Genomic DNA, 16,797 nt, shown 5'->3' with positions numbered 1-16,797 from the left:
CGAGTTTCCCAAGCCATCACTACTATCAGGGAAGATAGGCCTATGATCCCCAAGCTCCACCACCCAGTCAAAACCCTCCTCTACCAAATGTTCCCGTCTTTGTGGCGCCTCCCCCAGCCCCATTGCATAGATTATCTAGTGAGTCGTTGTTTCAGGCTCACGACACACAATATTACCCCCTGAACTCACATTCAAAGCACCCGAGCCACATACCTATAATCCCCACTTTGAGGTCCCGGCGGAGATTGAAAAGCCGACTAAGAGCCCAGAGCAGGACGAGGTGATGCGGAAATTTAAAATCCTGGAGCAGTCCTTCAGGAACATGCACGGGTTAGGCAACCAGGTCAGCGTGGCTTACAAGGATCTATGCCCTTTCCCTGACGTCCAATTACCAGCAGGGTTCAAGATGCCCAAATTCGATTTATACGAAGGGCATGGAGATCCTATGGCACATATACGGGGATTTTGTAGCAAGATGAGGAGAGCGGGGGGCAAAGATGAGCTACTGATAGCTTACTTTGGCCAGAGTTTGAGCGGGTCGGCACTAGAGTGGTATACAAGACAAGATCCGAGCAGGTGGTACACCTGGGATGATCTGGCACAGGCTTTCGCAGGACACTTCTAATACAACCTTGAGATAGTCCCAGACTGTCTCACATTGCTAAAGCTTGAGAAGAAACCCGGAGAGAGCTTCCGGGAATTTGGGTTCCGATGGAGAGAACAGGCAGCCAGAGTTGATCCTCCAATGAGAGAGGGAGAAATGGTAGATTACTTTCTACAAACTCTAGAGCCAACTTACTTCGGTCACTTGGTGACGTCAGTTGGCAAATCCTTCAACGAAGTGGTGAAAATGGGAGGCATGATAGAAGAGGGACTTAAGTCCAATTAGATCCTGAGTTACTCGGCAATTAAGGCAACGACTCAGGCCATTCAAAGTGGTACGGGAGGTGCACTCGGAAAGAAAAGGAGAGAAGAGGTCACGACAATAGAAGCAGGCAATTGATCCAGATCTAGAGGTCCTTCCCCTCATTACCAACCCAGACCCCATCATCTAAACTACCCACACATTCCAAATTACCCTCCACAACCCTACTACCCACCACAAGAACAACATTTCTCCGTCCATCAAGCCCAGACATATACTCAACCCCCGGCTCGCCCGCAATGGCGTGCGCCAGCTCCCCACAATGCATACCCACCACCACATAATACTTACCCACTACCACAAAACACCTATCCACCGCCAAGAGCCTACAGGAACCCTCCAGGGACAGGTTTCAAGGGAAATCCGGCTTCCAGAAATGAAAGACTGTAGAGGCAAAGAACCTTTACTGAGTTGGGAGAAACTTATATTGCCTTGTTCCACAAATTAAGGCAGTTGGGTTTATTAAATCCTGTTGAGCCTAGGTTGCCAAATCCCTTACCCCAAAATATGGATCACTCGGTAAGATGTGAATATTGTTCGGGAGCTCCCGTACATGATACCGAGAAATGTTGGAGGCTGAAACATGCGATACAAGATCTTATTGATACCAACAAGATCGAGGTACAGGAACCGGAGGCACCCAACATTAACCAAAACCCATTGACAAAGCACCACGAAGCCCATATGATCGAGCTTGTGCACGAAGGAGGGGAGCCAAAGAAACCCTCACAGACAGTGATGATGATCTGTGCCACTCCGAAAGAAAAATCGATCGGTGGGGAAGCAGGGATATAGTTGAAGGGGGAAGATGTCAAGCCAGTGGTGATATTAGGGAAGAATCCATCCACCGCTACAAAGAAACCAGAGCCAGCCAAATTGGTAGTATCGGGAGCATCATCTGCACCCATAGTTGTTGTGAAAGGGGTCTACAGGGAATCGATCATCATAAAGCCGGTAGTCCAATTACCAGTGATTGATAGCAAGGCTGCGCCTTGGAAGTATGAAAAGGCAGTGGTAATGTACAAGGGAAAGCAAGTGGAGGGGGATAGTTGTGAGGCGCAGGGACTGACTCGATCGGGACGGTGTTTTACTCCCGTGGAGTTGAGAAGGTCCAACCCAGCAGTAACATAGAAACCCGTGAGGCGGAGGAATTCCTGAAAAAGATGAAATTGCAGGATTACTCCGTTGTTGAACAATTGAAGAAAACACCGACCCAGATCTCGTTGTTATCACTATTGATCCATTCGGACAAGCATCGCCGGGCCCTGATGAAGATACTAAATGAAGCTCATGTGCCCAATGAATTTCAATGAACCACCTTGAAACAATTGCCAACAAAATTTTTGAGGTAAACAGGGTAACGTTCTCTGATGACGATTTGCCAGTGGAGGGCACAGAACATAATAAAGCTCTCTACTTGACTGTCAAATGTGAAGATGCGGCAGTTACTCGGGCGTTGGTGGATAACGGTTCAAGTGCCAATATTTTTCCATTATCCACACTGAACCAGTTGAAGATTGACCATGATAGAATCCACAAGAACAACATTTGCGTTCGAGGATTTGACGGAAGTGGAACAAACACCGTGGGGGATATTATACTCGAGTTGACCATCGCCCGGTCGAGTTTACTATGGAATTCCAGGTATTGGATGCCGCAGTATCTTATAACCTTTTGTTGGGACGATCGTGGATCCACGCGGCCAAAGCAGTGCCATCCACATTGCATCAAATGGTCAAGTTTGAATGGGACAGACAAGATGTCGTGCTGCATGGGGAAGACACTACGTGCACCATGGGAGCTGCCATTGTACCATTCATAGAAACCAATAATGACAAAGGTCCCTGGGTTTACCAGATTTTTGATGCAATGTCAGCAAACAAGATTTCCGAGGGTAAAGGCATTCCACACCCCAGGATAGCTTCCGCAACCGTCATGATAGTTTCGGAGATTCTAAGTAATGGGTTCGTGCCAGGAAAAGGTCTGGGGGCTGAACTTCAGGGAATTGTTCAACCTGTCTCTTTGCCCAAGAATTTAGAGACTTTCGGATTGGGATTCAAACCAACTGCAGCAAATATAAAGCGAGCTCGGAAAATGAAGAAGAAAGTTTGGGTTCTTCCCAAGCCAGTTCCGCGTCTCTCTAGATCTTTTGTTAGAGCAGGTGTCACAATGTCGTCGGTCCCAAAAATTCGTGGACCGTTGATTGGGACAGATGGAGATTTGGATGAGGGATTAGAAAGGATGTTCGCAGATGTCAACACAATAGAAGCTGGAGAGGGTTCCAGTAAGGCAAACATACAGTTTGTGGGGCCTAGGGCCAATGTCAACAATTGGACAGCTACTCCTCTTCCTACTCGCAGGGAGTCCTGGTAGTTGGCTCTGATTTTCCTTTTTGTTTTCTGGATTATTCCAGGGTTGTAATCCAGATTCCTTTTTATTTTTATTACAGCTCAACAAAGTGTGAAACCTTGTTATCCCATAATTCAATAAAATGAAAAAGTTTCTTCTTTATTCCTTATTTTATATGTTATTTTTAATTTTGTTTTCTTCGTTTCTTTTTCTGAACAGTTCTTTTCATACTGGTTTTAATGACATGGCATACACAACGGATCTTCAACCTAGTCTAAAAGATCAATCTGATTCCGAACTAACTATACAAGAGGGCGATTATGATAATGAATCGGAATACGATGAGGATGAATCCTTCGAGGAGATAAACAGGGAGTTAAGTCAGTTTGAAGAAAAATCCAAGCCCAACTTAAATGACACAGAAGCCATCAATTTAGGGGATGCCGACGATATCAGAGAAACTAAAATAAGCATCCACATTGCACCAAATATCAGGGAAGAATTGATCAAAACACTTATGGAGTTCAAAGATGTTTTTGCATGGTCATATGATGACATGCCGGGGTTAAGCATAGATTTGTGGTTCATAAATTGCCCACTGACCTGGCATGCCCTCCCGTCAAGCAGAAATTGAGGAAGTTCAAAACGGATATGAGTGTGAAGATTAAAGAGGAAGTAACCAAGCAGCTGCAAGCAAAGGTTATTCGTGTCACTCGATATCCTGATTGGTTGGCTAATGTGGTGCCGGTGCCAAAGAAAGATGGGAAGATCAGGGTGTGTGTCGATTACCGCAATCTGAACAGGGCAAGCCCAAAGGACAACTTTCCTTTACCCAACATCCATATCTTAATTGACAATTGCGCCGGACGTGAGCTCGGGTTTTTTGTAGATTGCTATGCTGGGTATCATCAGATCCTGATGGATGAAGAAGATGCGGAAAAAACGGCATTCATTACGCCGTGGGAAACTTATTGCTATCGGGTGATGCTATTTAGTTTGAAGAATGCTGGGGCAACGTACATGAGAGCAATGACTACTGTGTTTCATGACATGATCCATAAAGAAATTGAGGTGTACGTGGACGATGTGATCATAAAGTCTAAGCATCAGGAAGACCATGTAGCAGACCTAAGGAAGTTCTTTCAAAGACTTAGAAGGTATGATATTAAGCTTAACCCAGCTAAATGTGCCTTTAGTGTTCCATCTGGAAAGATGTTGGGATTCATCGTCAGTCGGCGAGGTATTGAACTGGACCCGTCAAAGATCAAATCTTTCCAAGATTTGCCACTACCGAAGAATAAGACAGAAGTAATAAGTTTGTTGGGAAGGTTGAACTACATCAGCAGATTTATTGCTCAACTCACAGCAACTTGTGAACCCATCTTTCGATTGCTGAAGAAAGATGCCGCGATAGAATGGACGGCAGAATGTCAGGAGGCATTTGACCAGATCAAAGGATATTTATCCAATCCACTTGTGTTAGTTCCACCTGAGCCGGGGAGGCCATTAATCCTTTATCTAACGGTCTTGGAGAATTCATTTGGCTGCGTGTTGGGGCAACACGACATCACAGGAAGGAAAGAGCAAGCCATCTATTATCTTAGCAAGAAGTTTACAGTCTATGAGAATAAGTACACTCAACTTGAGAAGACATGTTGTGCTCTAACTTGGGTAGCACAGAAGTTTAAGCATTATTTGTCGTCACATACTACTTACCTTATTTCACGCCTGGATCCATTGAAGTATATTTTCCAGAAGTCTATGCCCACATGAAGATTGGCAAAATGGCAGATATTACTCACAGAGTTCGACATTGTCTATGTGACGAGGACGGCCATGAAAGCCCAAGCATTGGCCGATCACTTGGTTGAGAATCCTATTGATGAAGAATATGAGCCTTTGAGGACGTATTTTCCAGATGAAGAAGTGATGCATATAGAGGAGTTAGAACTGATTGAGGAACCAGGGTGGAAGCTTTTCTTCGATGGGGCTGCGAATGCAAAATGAGTTGGAATAGGAGCGGTACTTATTTCTGAAACAGGACATCACTATCCTGTTACAGCTCAGTTACGTTTCTATTGTACCAACAACATAGCTGAATATGAGGCATGCATTCTGGGTTTACGTTTAGCTGCAGACATGGATGTTCAGGACTTCTTGGTCTTGGGAGACTCGGACCTTCTGGTACATCAGATCTAGGGTGAATGGGAAACACGGGATTTAAAGCTTATACCATATCGACAATGTTTGCACGATCTGAGCAAGCGATTTCGATTAGTGGAGTTCAGACACATCCTGAGAATTTACAATGAGGTTGCTGATGCTTTGGCTACTTTAGCATCGATGTTGCACCATCCAGACAAAATCCATGTTGACCCGTTGCATATTCAGGTTCGTGATCAACATGCTTATTGCAACATGATAGAGGAAGAAGTGGATGGCGAGCCATGGTTTTATGACGTCAAGGAGTACCTCAGGATGGGGATATACCCGGAGCAGGCCACCAGAGATCAAAAAAGAGCCATCCGGCGATTGTCAAATGGATTCTTCCTTAGTGGAGCAGTGTTGTACAAAAGAACCCCAGATTTGGGATTGCTGAGATGTATAGATGCTAGTCAAGCCACGACAGTGATGACAGAGGTACATGCTGGAGTCTGTAGGCCTATATGAGCGGGTATGTATTGGAAAAGAAGATTCTGCGGGCGGGATATTATTGGCTCACCATGGAGCACGATTGTATCAGTTTCGTGCGAAAATGCCATCAGTGTCAGATACACGGAGATCTGATTCATTCTCCGCCGACAGAATTGCATACAATGTCAGCGCCATGGCCATTTGTTGCGTGGGGCATGGATGTCATTGGACCCATTGAGCCGGCAGCTTCAAACGGCCACATGTTCATTCTGGTAACCATCGATTATTTCACCAAATGGGTGGAGGCCAAGACTTTCAAGTCAGTGACCAAAAAGGCGATGGTGGATTTTGTCCATTCCCATATCATCTGTAGATTTGGGATCCCGAAAGTGATCATCACGGACAACGGTGCTAATCTTAACAGCAGTTTGATGAAAGAAGTATGTCAACAGTTCAAGATTACACATCGTAATTCCACCCCATATCGTCCCAAGGCGAATGGTGCAGTTGAGGCAGCCAACAAAAACATAAAAAAGATTTTGAGAAAGATGGTAGAAGGGTCCAGACAGTGGCATGAAAAGCTACCATTTGCATTATTGGGTTACCGCACTACTGTTTGTACATCAGTAGGTGTCACTCCTTATTTGTTGGTATACAGAACTGAAGCAGTGATACCAGTAGAAGTTGAAATTCCATCCCTTCGGATTGTCGCTGAGGCCGGGATTGATGATGATGAATGGGTCAAAGCCCGACTGGAGCAGTTGAGCTTAATTGATGAAAAACGATTGGTAGCAGTATGCCATGGACAGTTATATTAGAAGAGAATGGCAAGAGCATACAATAAGAAGGTGTGCCCTAGGAAATTTGAAGTAGGGCAGCAAGTATTGAAACGGATCCTCCCACATCAGATCGAGGCAAAAGGCAAGTTTGCCCCGAATTGGCAAGGGCCGTATATTGTGACCAGAGTATTATCCAACGGCGCTTTACGTCTGACAGATGACAAAGGAAGATGCGTCGACATGGGTATCAATTCTAATGCAGTCAAAAGATATTATGTGTAATTTCTTTTGTTGTTTATTTGTTTGTTTGTACTTGGTGCTTATCGGATAATGAAATGACAGAGGCAATTCTTTCTTCTATCCAAACACTTTTAACCTTTGCTTTACCCCTTTGATCCTTACTTGTCCTTTTATACCCCCCTCTTGGAATCATTAATGAAAAAAAATGAAAAGAGAAATAAAAAAAAGGGAAGGTCGCAAGAAAAACAAAGGAATCGAGTGAACTACGTTCGACCTGATTCCTCAAAGAGGATACGTAGGCGCCTCACGGCTCGGTCATAATGTAACAAAAATCAAAAATTCCCCAAGAAAGAAAACTGGGGCAGAAGTTATGTTTTTAAATTTTGAAAAAAAAAAGGTTTTGATTCCAAGAGTTGTAATGTTTTACCCATCAAAGTTATTTTGAATTTTTATATCCTTTTCTTTTAAGCCCCATATAAAACCCATATTGATGTCCAAAAAAGACATCCCGATCAGTATCTGAGAGGTGCCAAGACAGGCAAATGAAAGCCGAGAATAACACGCTGGTCCCCGACTGAATGAGGATCATGAGCTGAAAGAATTGATAGCCATAAGAATCCCCAGCAGAGAGAATCTTACCGGCAACACTCCAATCCCCAGCTGAGAAAATAAAATGAGAGAGTCTTATCGGTGAAAACCTTCACAGGCACCATAAGGCGACGTAAGCTGAGAGAAGCAAAATGAGAGAGTCTTATCGGTGAAAACCTTCACAGGCGCCATAAGACGACGTAAGTTGAGAGAAGTAAAATGAGAGAGTCTTATCGGTGAAAACCTTCACAGGCACCATAAGGCGATGGGAACTCTGAGAAATGAGAGAGTCTTATTAGTGAAAACCCCGCGAAGGGCACTATGATGCGACAAGATAGATTGGCGGAAAGGATCCGCATTTTGCGAAGAGGTGGGCACCTATTTATCCCCAGCAAGTGAAGACATCAGAAAGATTGGTCGACACAAATAGACTGGGTTGATTAGTCCGGCATGCACGACATGATCATTGGAATCGGTTATACCACCCAGATAAGTTCATTTCTTTTCTTTTCCCCAGCATTTGTTTAGAAAGATTTTCTCTTTTTCTATCTTTTCATTTCTTTGTTTAAAAGACTTTTTCCAGAATTTTTTTTAGAAAGGTCCATCAGAGCTTACTACCAGTTGCCAAAATGGTACAACGCAAAATGTGAAGAGGACAGGCCAGAGACAAGGCAATAAGACAAAAGATGTTAGTTGCAAGGCCGAATAATATTGGTCTAAAAGGGCAAGGAAAGTACGGGGAAGAACCGAAAAAAGCATGTTGAGGAAATTGTGGGCCAAGTTCCAAGAGGATTCCCAGCAGAACTCCGACCGATTATCGACCAAGTTCCGAGGTGGTCGGACAACACAGAATGGGAAAGGAAGAAAGGAAAATTCATCTTCAGCAAAATAACCCCCAGCAAGTTTTGAGACACAGAACGGGGAATGGATAAATGGAAAAACCATCCTCAGCAGAATGTTATCCCCAGCAAATAACATCATCCCCAACAGGTTTTGGGAATGCCAAACAGGAATAGGGGGAATGGAACAATCATCCCCTATCAGGAGTGACATGGCCACTCGCCACATTTTAAAACTAACTAAATTTTCTTTGATTTGAACAGGAAAATAAAGTGTTGATGATGGCCGAAAGACACACCATAAGAAAGATCGCCAGAACTGGGGCAGAAAATTTTCTGCCACAGTTGAAAATTTTCTCAGAGATTCGAGGAAACAAATTCAAGTTATTATCTACCATTAGGCGCCCACCTGTATAACAAGGGAATACATTTCATGTCTTTACCAATTAGGCGTCGACCTGTATAACAAGGAAATACATTTCATGTTTTTACCAATTAGGCGCCCACCTGTATAACAAGGGAATACATTTCATGTCTTTACCAATTAGGCGTCCACCTGTATAACAAGGGAATACATTTTATGTTTTTACCAATTAGGCGTTCACCTGTATAACAAAGGGAATACATTTCATGTCTTTACCATTAGGCGCCCACCTGTATAACAAGGGAATACATTTCATGTCTTTACGATTAGGCGCCCACCTGTATAACAAGAGAATACATTTCATGTCTTTACCAATTAGGCGCCCACCTGTATAACAAGGGAATACATTTCATGTCTTTACCATTAGGCGCTCCACCTGTTTAACAAGGGAATACATTTCATGTTTTTACCAATTAGGCGCCCACCTGTATAACAAGAGAATACATTTCATGTCTTTACCATTAGGCGCCCACCTGTATAATAAGGGAATACATTTCATGTCTTTATGATTAGGCACCCACCTGTATAACAAGGGAATAAATTTCATGTCTCTACCAATTAGGCTCCCACCTGTATAACAAGGGAATACATTTCATGTTTTTACCAATTAGGCGCCCACCTGTATAACAAGGAAATACATTTCATGTCTTTACCATTAGGCGCCCACCTGTATAACAAGGGAATACATTTTTGTTTTCATTTCATGTCCTAGGCGCCCACCAGTATAATGCGGGAATACATTTCTGTTTTCATTTCATGTTCTAGGTCGCCCACCAGTATAATACGGGAATACATTTCTGTTTTTCATTTCTAGGCCGCCCACCAGTATAATGCGGGCATACATTTCTGTTTTTCATTTCTAGGCCGCCCACCAGTATAATGCGGGTATACGTTTTTGTTTTTTTTCATTTCATGTCCTAGGCGCCCACCAGTATAATGCGGGAATACATTTCTGTTTTCATTTCATGTCCTAGGCGCCCACCAGTATAATGCGGGAATACATTTCTATTTTCATTTCATGTTCTAAGTCGCCCACCAGTATAATGCAGGCATACATTTCTGTTTTTCATTTCATGTCCTAGGCGCCCACCAGTATAATGCGGGAATACATTTCTGTTTTTTCATTTCTAGGTCGCCCACCAGTATAATGCGGGCATACATTTCTGTTTTTTCATTTCATGTCCTAGGTCGCCCACCAGTATAATGCGGGTATACATTTCAGTTTTTTATTTCTAGGTCGCCCACCAGTATAATGCGGGCATACATTTTTCATTTCATGTCCTAGGTCGCCCACCAGTATAATGCGGGCATACATTTCTGTTTTCATTTCATTTCTAGGTCGCCCACCAGTATAACGAGGGAATACATTTCATATTTTTGCATTCAGGCGCCCACCTGTATAACGAGAGGAATACTTTTCAGTCTTATACTGCAGATCTTGAAATCAGTAACCCACCGGAAGGCAGAAGGTTACAACAGGAATCCCCAGCAGGAAACAATAAAAATCCCCAACACCGGAAAGCAGAAGGATACAACAAGAGGTCCCGGCACAAATCAAGTGCATGAGTCAAAAGGAAGAAAAGACGCGTCTTGAAAGAAGCAGCATGTGAACATTAAATTATGCCCAGCATAACAAAGCTTAATGAAGGAAGCCATATCCCCCAGCGGACCGAACAAAATGATGCAAACTGGTGATTCAGGAAAGCAAGAGGCCGGTGTCATCCCCGTCAGTTCTCGAAAGAAAGAAGCACCGAAATCGACGCAAGCCGACAAGAAAGCAAGGCATCAAGAACAAATGAAGAGATCTTGTAATCCGTAGTCTAGCCTAACTTCTTGATTTTTCTTTTAAGCATGGTGTAATAAGGAGGTCAACAAGCAGTAAAAGTAGCATGCAACAACAGTAACATTGCAGTCCCATGGTAGTCCCAGCTACCAAAACTTCCCGAACTACATTGACCTGATTCCTGTTTAGCCCAGGATATGTAGGAAACCTCTGAAGCAAAGGTTCGGTCAAATCTTTTTCAAAAAAAAAATGCTTCGCATGGAGTACTCGAACGGGCAAAAATCGCTCGTATCCGCTCACTTTATCTTTGCACGAAAACTCTGTGTTTTCGGACAAAGAGGGGTAGCTGTGAGCACGTGATTTTTGCCCTATATAAGAATTACTCCCAAAAAGTCAAAATAAAATAATTTTCTTTTGCGTGCAATTTTAAAATTTTAGAGGTAAAACGGGAATTAACTAATTACAGATTATTTAATTATGGTGGGAGACAAGACATAATGATAAAAGCAAAAAGAAAAAGGTTAATAATGTCTTCTTTTCAAAAAGAGGGAACATGTGGGGCCCATGTTGACTACTTTTACTAAAGTAAAAGTTAGAAATAGTATAGGTAATAATAAAAGGTTAAAAGGTGCACATAGTAAAAGAATATTGGGTTAAAAAGTAAAAGAGGTAAAAAGAAAAGGTAGTCTTGCTTGAGGTATAAGAGGACTCATTTGACACTTAGAAGAAAAAAAGATTTTTGGGAGAGATAAAAATTTCAGAACTAAAGAGGAGATAAGAACATACTTTTAATCTTGAGAAAGAGGATTCCTAAAATATCTGAACACTATTTCCGTGTATTCCTGAGTGTGATCTCTGCCTCCTGTTTGCTTTCGGGATTTTCAATTGGCCTCTTGAGTTAACTGTTGGTCCTTTGTTATTGCTTTATTGAGTGGTTGCTGGAATTTCTGTTTGGTTTTCAAGTCTACTGCTGGGTTTTCTGACTGCTGGTTGTTTGTTGTTGCTGCGCTGTTTCTACTGCTGCTGATCCTATTCTTCCTTTCCTTGTATTCAAATACCAGGTACACGACTGTAATACTAGCTATTGCAAGCTGAAAAATGTGAAAGCATGAATACATGAAGAATGGAACTTTGAAGTTTTAATTTCGCTTTTTCTTCGTTTCTTTTACTGATTGTATTTAGGCTATTTCATGTATTACTGTTTAATAATTGGAATAAGAGAAAAATAACATAAGTTGGTCTTTAGTGAATCAGCTGGGCAAAATGGGTTAATTCACTAGCTATGAAGGTTTTAATATGGTCAACAGTAGGTCAATCATGAATGGATAGTTAAATTTAGTTAAAGCCAAACAAGACTAGATAATGTTTAAGTTTAATAATCTTTCTAATAAGCCTTAGTAATTATGGTTAAATCTAGTTTCAAATGGTGAATAATTAATTCCAATAGTTGTTTTTTTTATATAACAATGTGAGCTTCAATCTAGCTATGTTTGATTTCTTTTGAATATTAGTTGTCGAATTTCTTATTTTTATTTATAATTTCGATTTTTTTTTTATTCTTTCCATTAATATTGGTCCTAATCTAGCAATTAGTATGTCACGTGTTCTTAAATTTTTTTTAGCTCCTAATTAATTAGGATTTTCTTTCTTTATTTTAGAGACTAAACTTAATAGAAAAAATGTAGTCATTCTAAGATTATTTTAAAAAAAAAAATAATAATGAGACGAGTCTCGCCAAATAAAAAATGCAAATTGCGGGGCCTTCACAAAATGTATGTGTTAATTACTTAGAACTCGGGATAGGCCGCTTAGCGAACTCCACGGCCTTACCCAAAATAACAACACGCTAGTTTCTTTAGGACGCGTCTTAATTAATCTTACTTTCTTAAACTCGGGTGCACATTTATGTGACCCAAATCCAAATCTCAGCGGAGTCAAAATGTGTCTCTAATCACGGGTACATTGATTGTGACGTGGTTCGAGATGCGTGTCCATGACGTTGCAAATTCCTTTTAAAAAATAAGAATGAGATGAGCCTCGCCGAATAAAAAATACAAATTTGCGGGGCCCTCAGTAAATATTTGCTTTAAAATTGCTTAGACTTCGGGATGGACCGTTTAGCAAAATTTCACGGCCCTACCCAAAGTAAATGATACGCTAGTCGCTTTAGGCGCGCCTTTAATAATTTAATCTTCTTAAACTCGGGTGCACATTTATGTGACCCAAATCCAAATCTCAACGGAGTTAAAGTGTGTCGACGACCACGGGTACATTGATTGTGACGCGGTTCGAAATACATTTTCACAACGTTGCAATTCCCTGTAAAATAATAATAATAATAATGAAAGCGGTAAAGAGTTAAAATCTGCACATAAAGCTCATAATTGTATAAAAAATCAGATAAACAAGCCGAATATGACAGTTGAGCGACCGTGCTAGAACCACGGAACTCGGGAATGCCTAACACCTTCTCCCGGGTTAACAGAATTCCTTATCCGGATTTCTGGTTCGCGGACTGTAATACAGAGTCATTCTTTTCCTCGATTCGGGATTAAACTGGTGACTTGGGACACCCTAAATCTCCCAAGTGGCGACTCTGAAATAAATAAACAAATCCCGTTTCGACTGTCCTTTAATTGGAAAAAACTCCTTCACCCCTCGCGGGGGCGAAAAAAGAAGGTGTGGCACCTCCCACCATCGTTAACAGTATGTAAGTATTCAGTTGAGGGTACCACCTACATTTAAAAACAGAAATATAAGTTTTGAACACATTTACATGAATTAACAAATATATACTACTGAGTTAAATGGTTACTATCAACTTTAAAAATTGCAACTTCAGCCAATTTCAGTTAAATTCAGCTGATTCCAACACATTATGCAACTGTATTCAACTGTATTACTGTGTATTGATCTACAGTCTGCATTTGTATGCATTTGTATTCAACCTTTTTTGAGCAACTGTATTCAGGTATTTCCAATCAATTTAAACTGTATCAATCACCTGAATTCCATTGTAATCATTATCACGTGCATACAGTCTTAATAATCAAATGTATTTACCTGTATTCATCTATATTATTTACTAGTTCAAGCAAATATTCATAAAAATTAATGGGTAGTTCTGCCTAAAAAAAATTGTATTCAGTTGTCTACAACAATGCCATAAAAAATTAATTTACAGTCATACGGGTACACATGGTCTCATTCAACTCCAGCATTTCCTGGTATTTTTTCCCAAGCGTCTTGTATGTCTGAGTAGCTTCTTTACGGTTACTACAATTCCAATGACCAAACATCTTCCTAACTTCTTCGAGGAAATCATATATTGGCAATTCCCTTGCTGAATTTAGTGCTTCATTGATTGACTCAGAGATATTTGACGTCATTGTCTATCCCCTGTTAACAGGTGCATACAACCTAGCCCACTTTTCGTAACCAGCTAACTCTAAGTATTCTTTTACCCTAATATCTACATTCTCAACCTTCTCCATCAGACTATCAAATTCAGTTTGTGTGTATGCTTTTTCCATCGAGAAGTATATCTCACTCAACTTGGCATGGCTTTTTTTGAATTTCTTGTATATGTTATTCCATAGATGCCATATGCAAGCACAATGCGGTACATCCGGATACACTCTCGATACAGATTAATGATGCTCTCATTTCTATCCAAAACAATGCACATGTTTTCCCTTACACCATATGCTATCTTGAATTGCTCAAAGAACCACGTCCAAGCAGCATCGTTCTCTGAATCAATAACACCGTATGCTAGTGGCAATATATGACCTGTTTAATACAATTGAATATAATTGTTTTTAAATACATGTTTTCCAATGCTTTAAATATTAACAAATTGTATTATTATTGAGGTACTCACCTGCACCATCCAACGTTCTTACAGAAACGAATGTTCCGGTGTAGTAGGATTTTAGATGACTTTCGTCCACTACAACAATTGGTCTACAATGATCAAACCCCCTTATAAATGCATACAATGATATATACACGTACATGAATTCATTCTTTGACGATTTTTTCATTCTTATGTGAGAACCTGGATATGTCTTATCCATTGTATATAAGTATCCTGGTAATTTTTTGTATGAATCAGCCGGTTCACCTCTAAGAAAATTTATTGCCTTTTCTTTAGCCCTCCACGCCAACATGTAGCTAACATCAACACCTAGATCTGATTTCACATCATCAATAATGTCCCTCGGAGTGTATTTCCTCTTATGGTTTGTAAGCTTTGTCCTTATAATACCACTTATAAGGCATAAGGCTGCTACTAGCCTGCCGCTGCTCGTATACTTTATCCTTCAGAGGACATGTATGATTGTCATTGAATTCTCTCACCTTGAATAATTTCGATTTGTTAATACTTGAAGCCTTAAACCTCCAATCACAATCTTCTGAAATACATATTAATGCATAGCTGGAAAAAAAAGTTCATACATCAGACAACTTAACGAATCTGACATATATACTTCCTATTCATAAAGTACCAAATTGATATCTGTGTATATATAATTTTGTATACTAACGAATTCCAATATTGTTAGATGTGATTAAATACAATAAATACAACTAAATACATTCGTATGAATAATCAAACACTTAATAACATTATAGACATAATATGAAAATAATCATAGCCACTGTTGTATTTTTTAATAGTAAAATACACCAGAATACATATTATTAAGAATACTAAACAAATATAAATTTTCAAAGGTGTTCATCATCTGGAGGAAACACACAAATACAACTAAATACAACAAAGTTAAACAAACATCAAACCTGACAGCATTAGATCGATCAACACGGAATTGAAACCTTTGAGCTATAGCATAATTCTCCATCACCTCTTTCAATGTAGCCTTATCCTTATAAACTTGTCCAGCCATAACCTCCTTTTGATTAGTTTTTGAAATTATCAAATCCTTGTGGAGTTCGAACACTCCAATCGCTTCTCCTGAATTGGCAAGTTCTATAGCTAGTGTATCATCTGTATCAGAATCGTACATTTGAACTGCTTCGTCTATCTGCACAATGTCGCCTTGATTTAAACCATCTCCGGAGATAAGCTCTTTTTTCAAAGTTGTAATGCACAGAGGATACATCCCAAATTCTCTGTTCTCTTTTTTCAATTCTACATACACTCTGTAACCCATATCATTGTGTATTTCCATTGGCGTGCGATTGCCTTCAACATTGTATTGTATTTTAATGGTATTTGTGCTCAAATCTATACCCAGTTGATTAGAAATTGAACCAACTAGATCATTAAAGGAAGTGTACTCCTTAATCAGTATTCCCTTAATGGAAAAGTCGATATAATTGCCCTCATCGTTCCACTTTCCAGAATGACACAACAAAACTGTCAAGCTTGTCATATATATAGAAGAGTTATACCTTCTTTTGTATATAATTTGTATCAATCGATAAGGAGGAGAAGAAAATCGCACAATATAGAAGCATGTTGCTCTGTTTCTTCGCTTCTTTCATGTTTCTGTATTTCTGAGTTTGAGAAGAATACAGATTGATGGGATAACTTTTAAGTTTGTTGTGTAAAATTAGGGAAATCAGAATTGATTTGATTTCCTTCCGTTTTTAACATCTTCGTCGACCCAGATATTGCGCAGATACGTTACGTATTTAGCGCTACATACGTTTGAATACAAGTAAATACATATCAGGATTAGCTGGATTTCCTTTTTGTACGCCGCTAATTTTTGTTGTATTATTAAATACACTACCTTAAATACATTAAATACATTATAGAATTGCATAAAAGATATCTATAGGACGTAATATAGCAAAGGGTTTTTATTAATGGCTAATTAGGACTAAAAGATGGTGCTTTGTGAAAAATTCTCTTAAAATTTCTTGTAAAGAAAACAATATTACCATGTAATGAAAAATCACTATTAGAAAGAAACAACTTAGTCAGTAGGAGAATATTAATTTTTATATGACCAAATGTTGTAAGAATTGGAGATTGGGATATGCTGATGTAGGATTTGCATGTTTATATCTCAAAGATGGAGTTCTCAAAAGTGCAATAAATATGACGTAGGTATTTTGATGGCCGCAAGCAAACAATCAATATTTTATAAATCAAAGGCAATAATATAGCATTTAATATCAATGAATAACAATAAATGACATTTAAGTAAATAAAATGAATGAGTCACCCAAGAAGTGATGGACAATCCTTTGAATATCTG

The sequence above is a fragment of the Nicotiana sylvestris genome, chromosome 3 (assembly GCF_000393655.2).
Source record: "Nicotiana sylvestris chromosome 3, ASM39365v2, whole genome shotgun sequence".
NCBI classification, from domain to species: Eukaryota; Viridiplantae; Streptophyta; class Magnoliopsida; order Solanales; family Solanaceae; genus Nicotiana; species Nicotiana sylvestris.
This window is presented reverse-complemented; position numbering follows the sequence as displayed.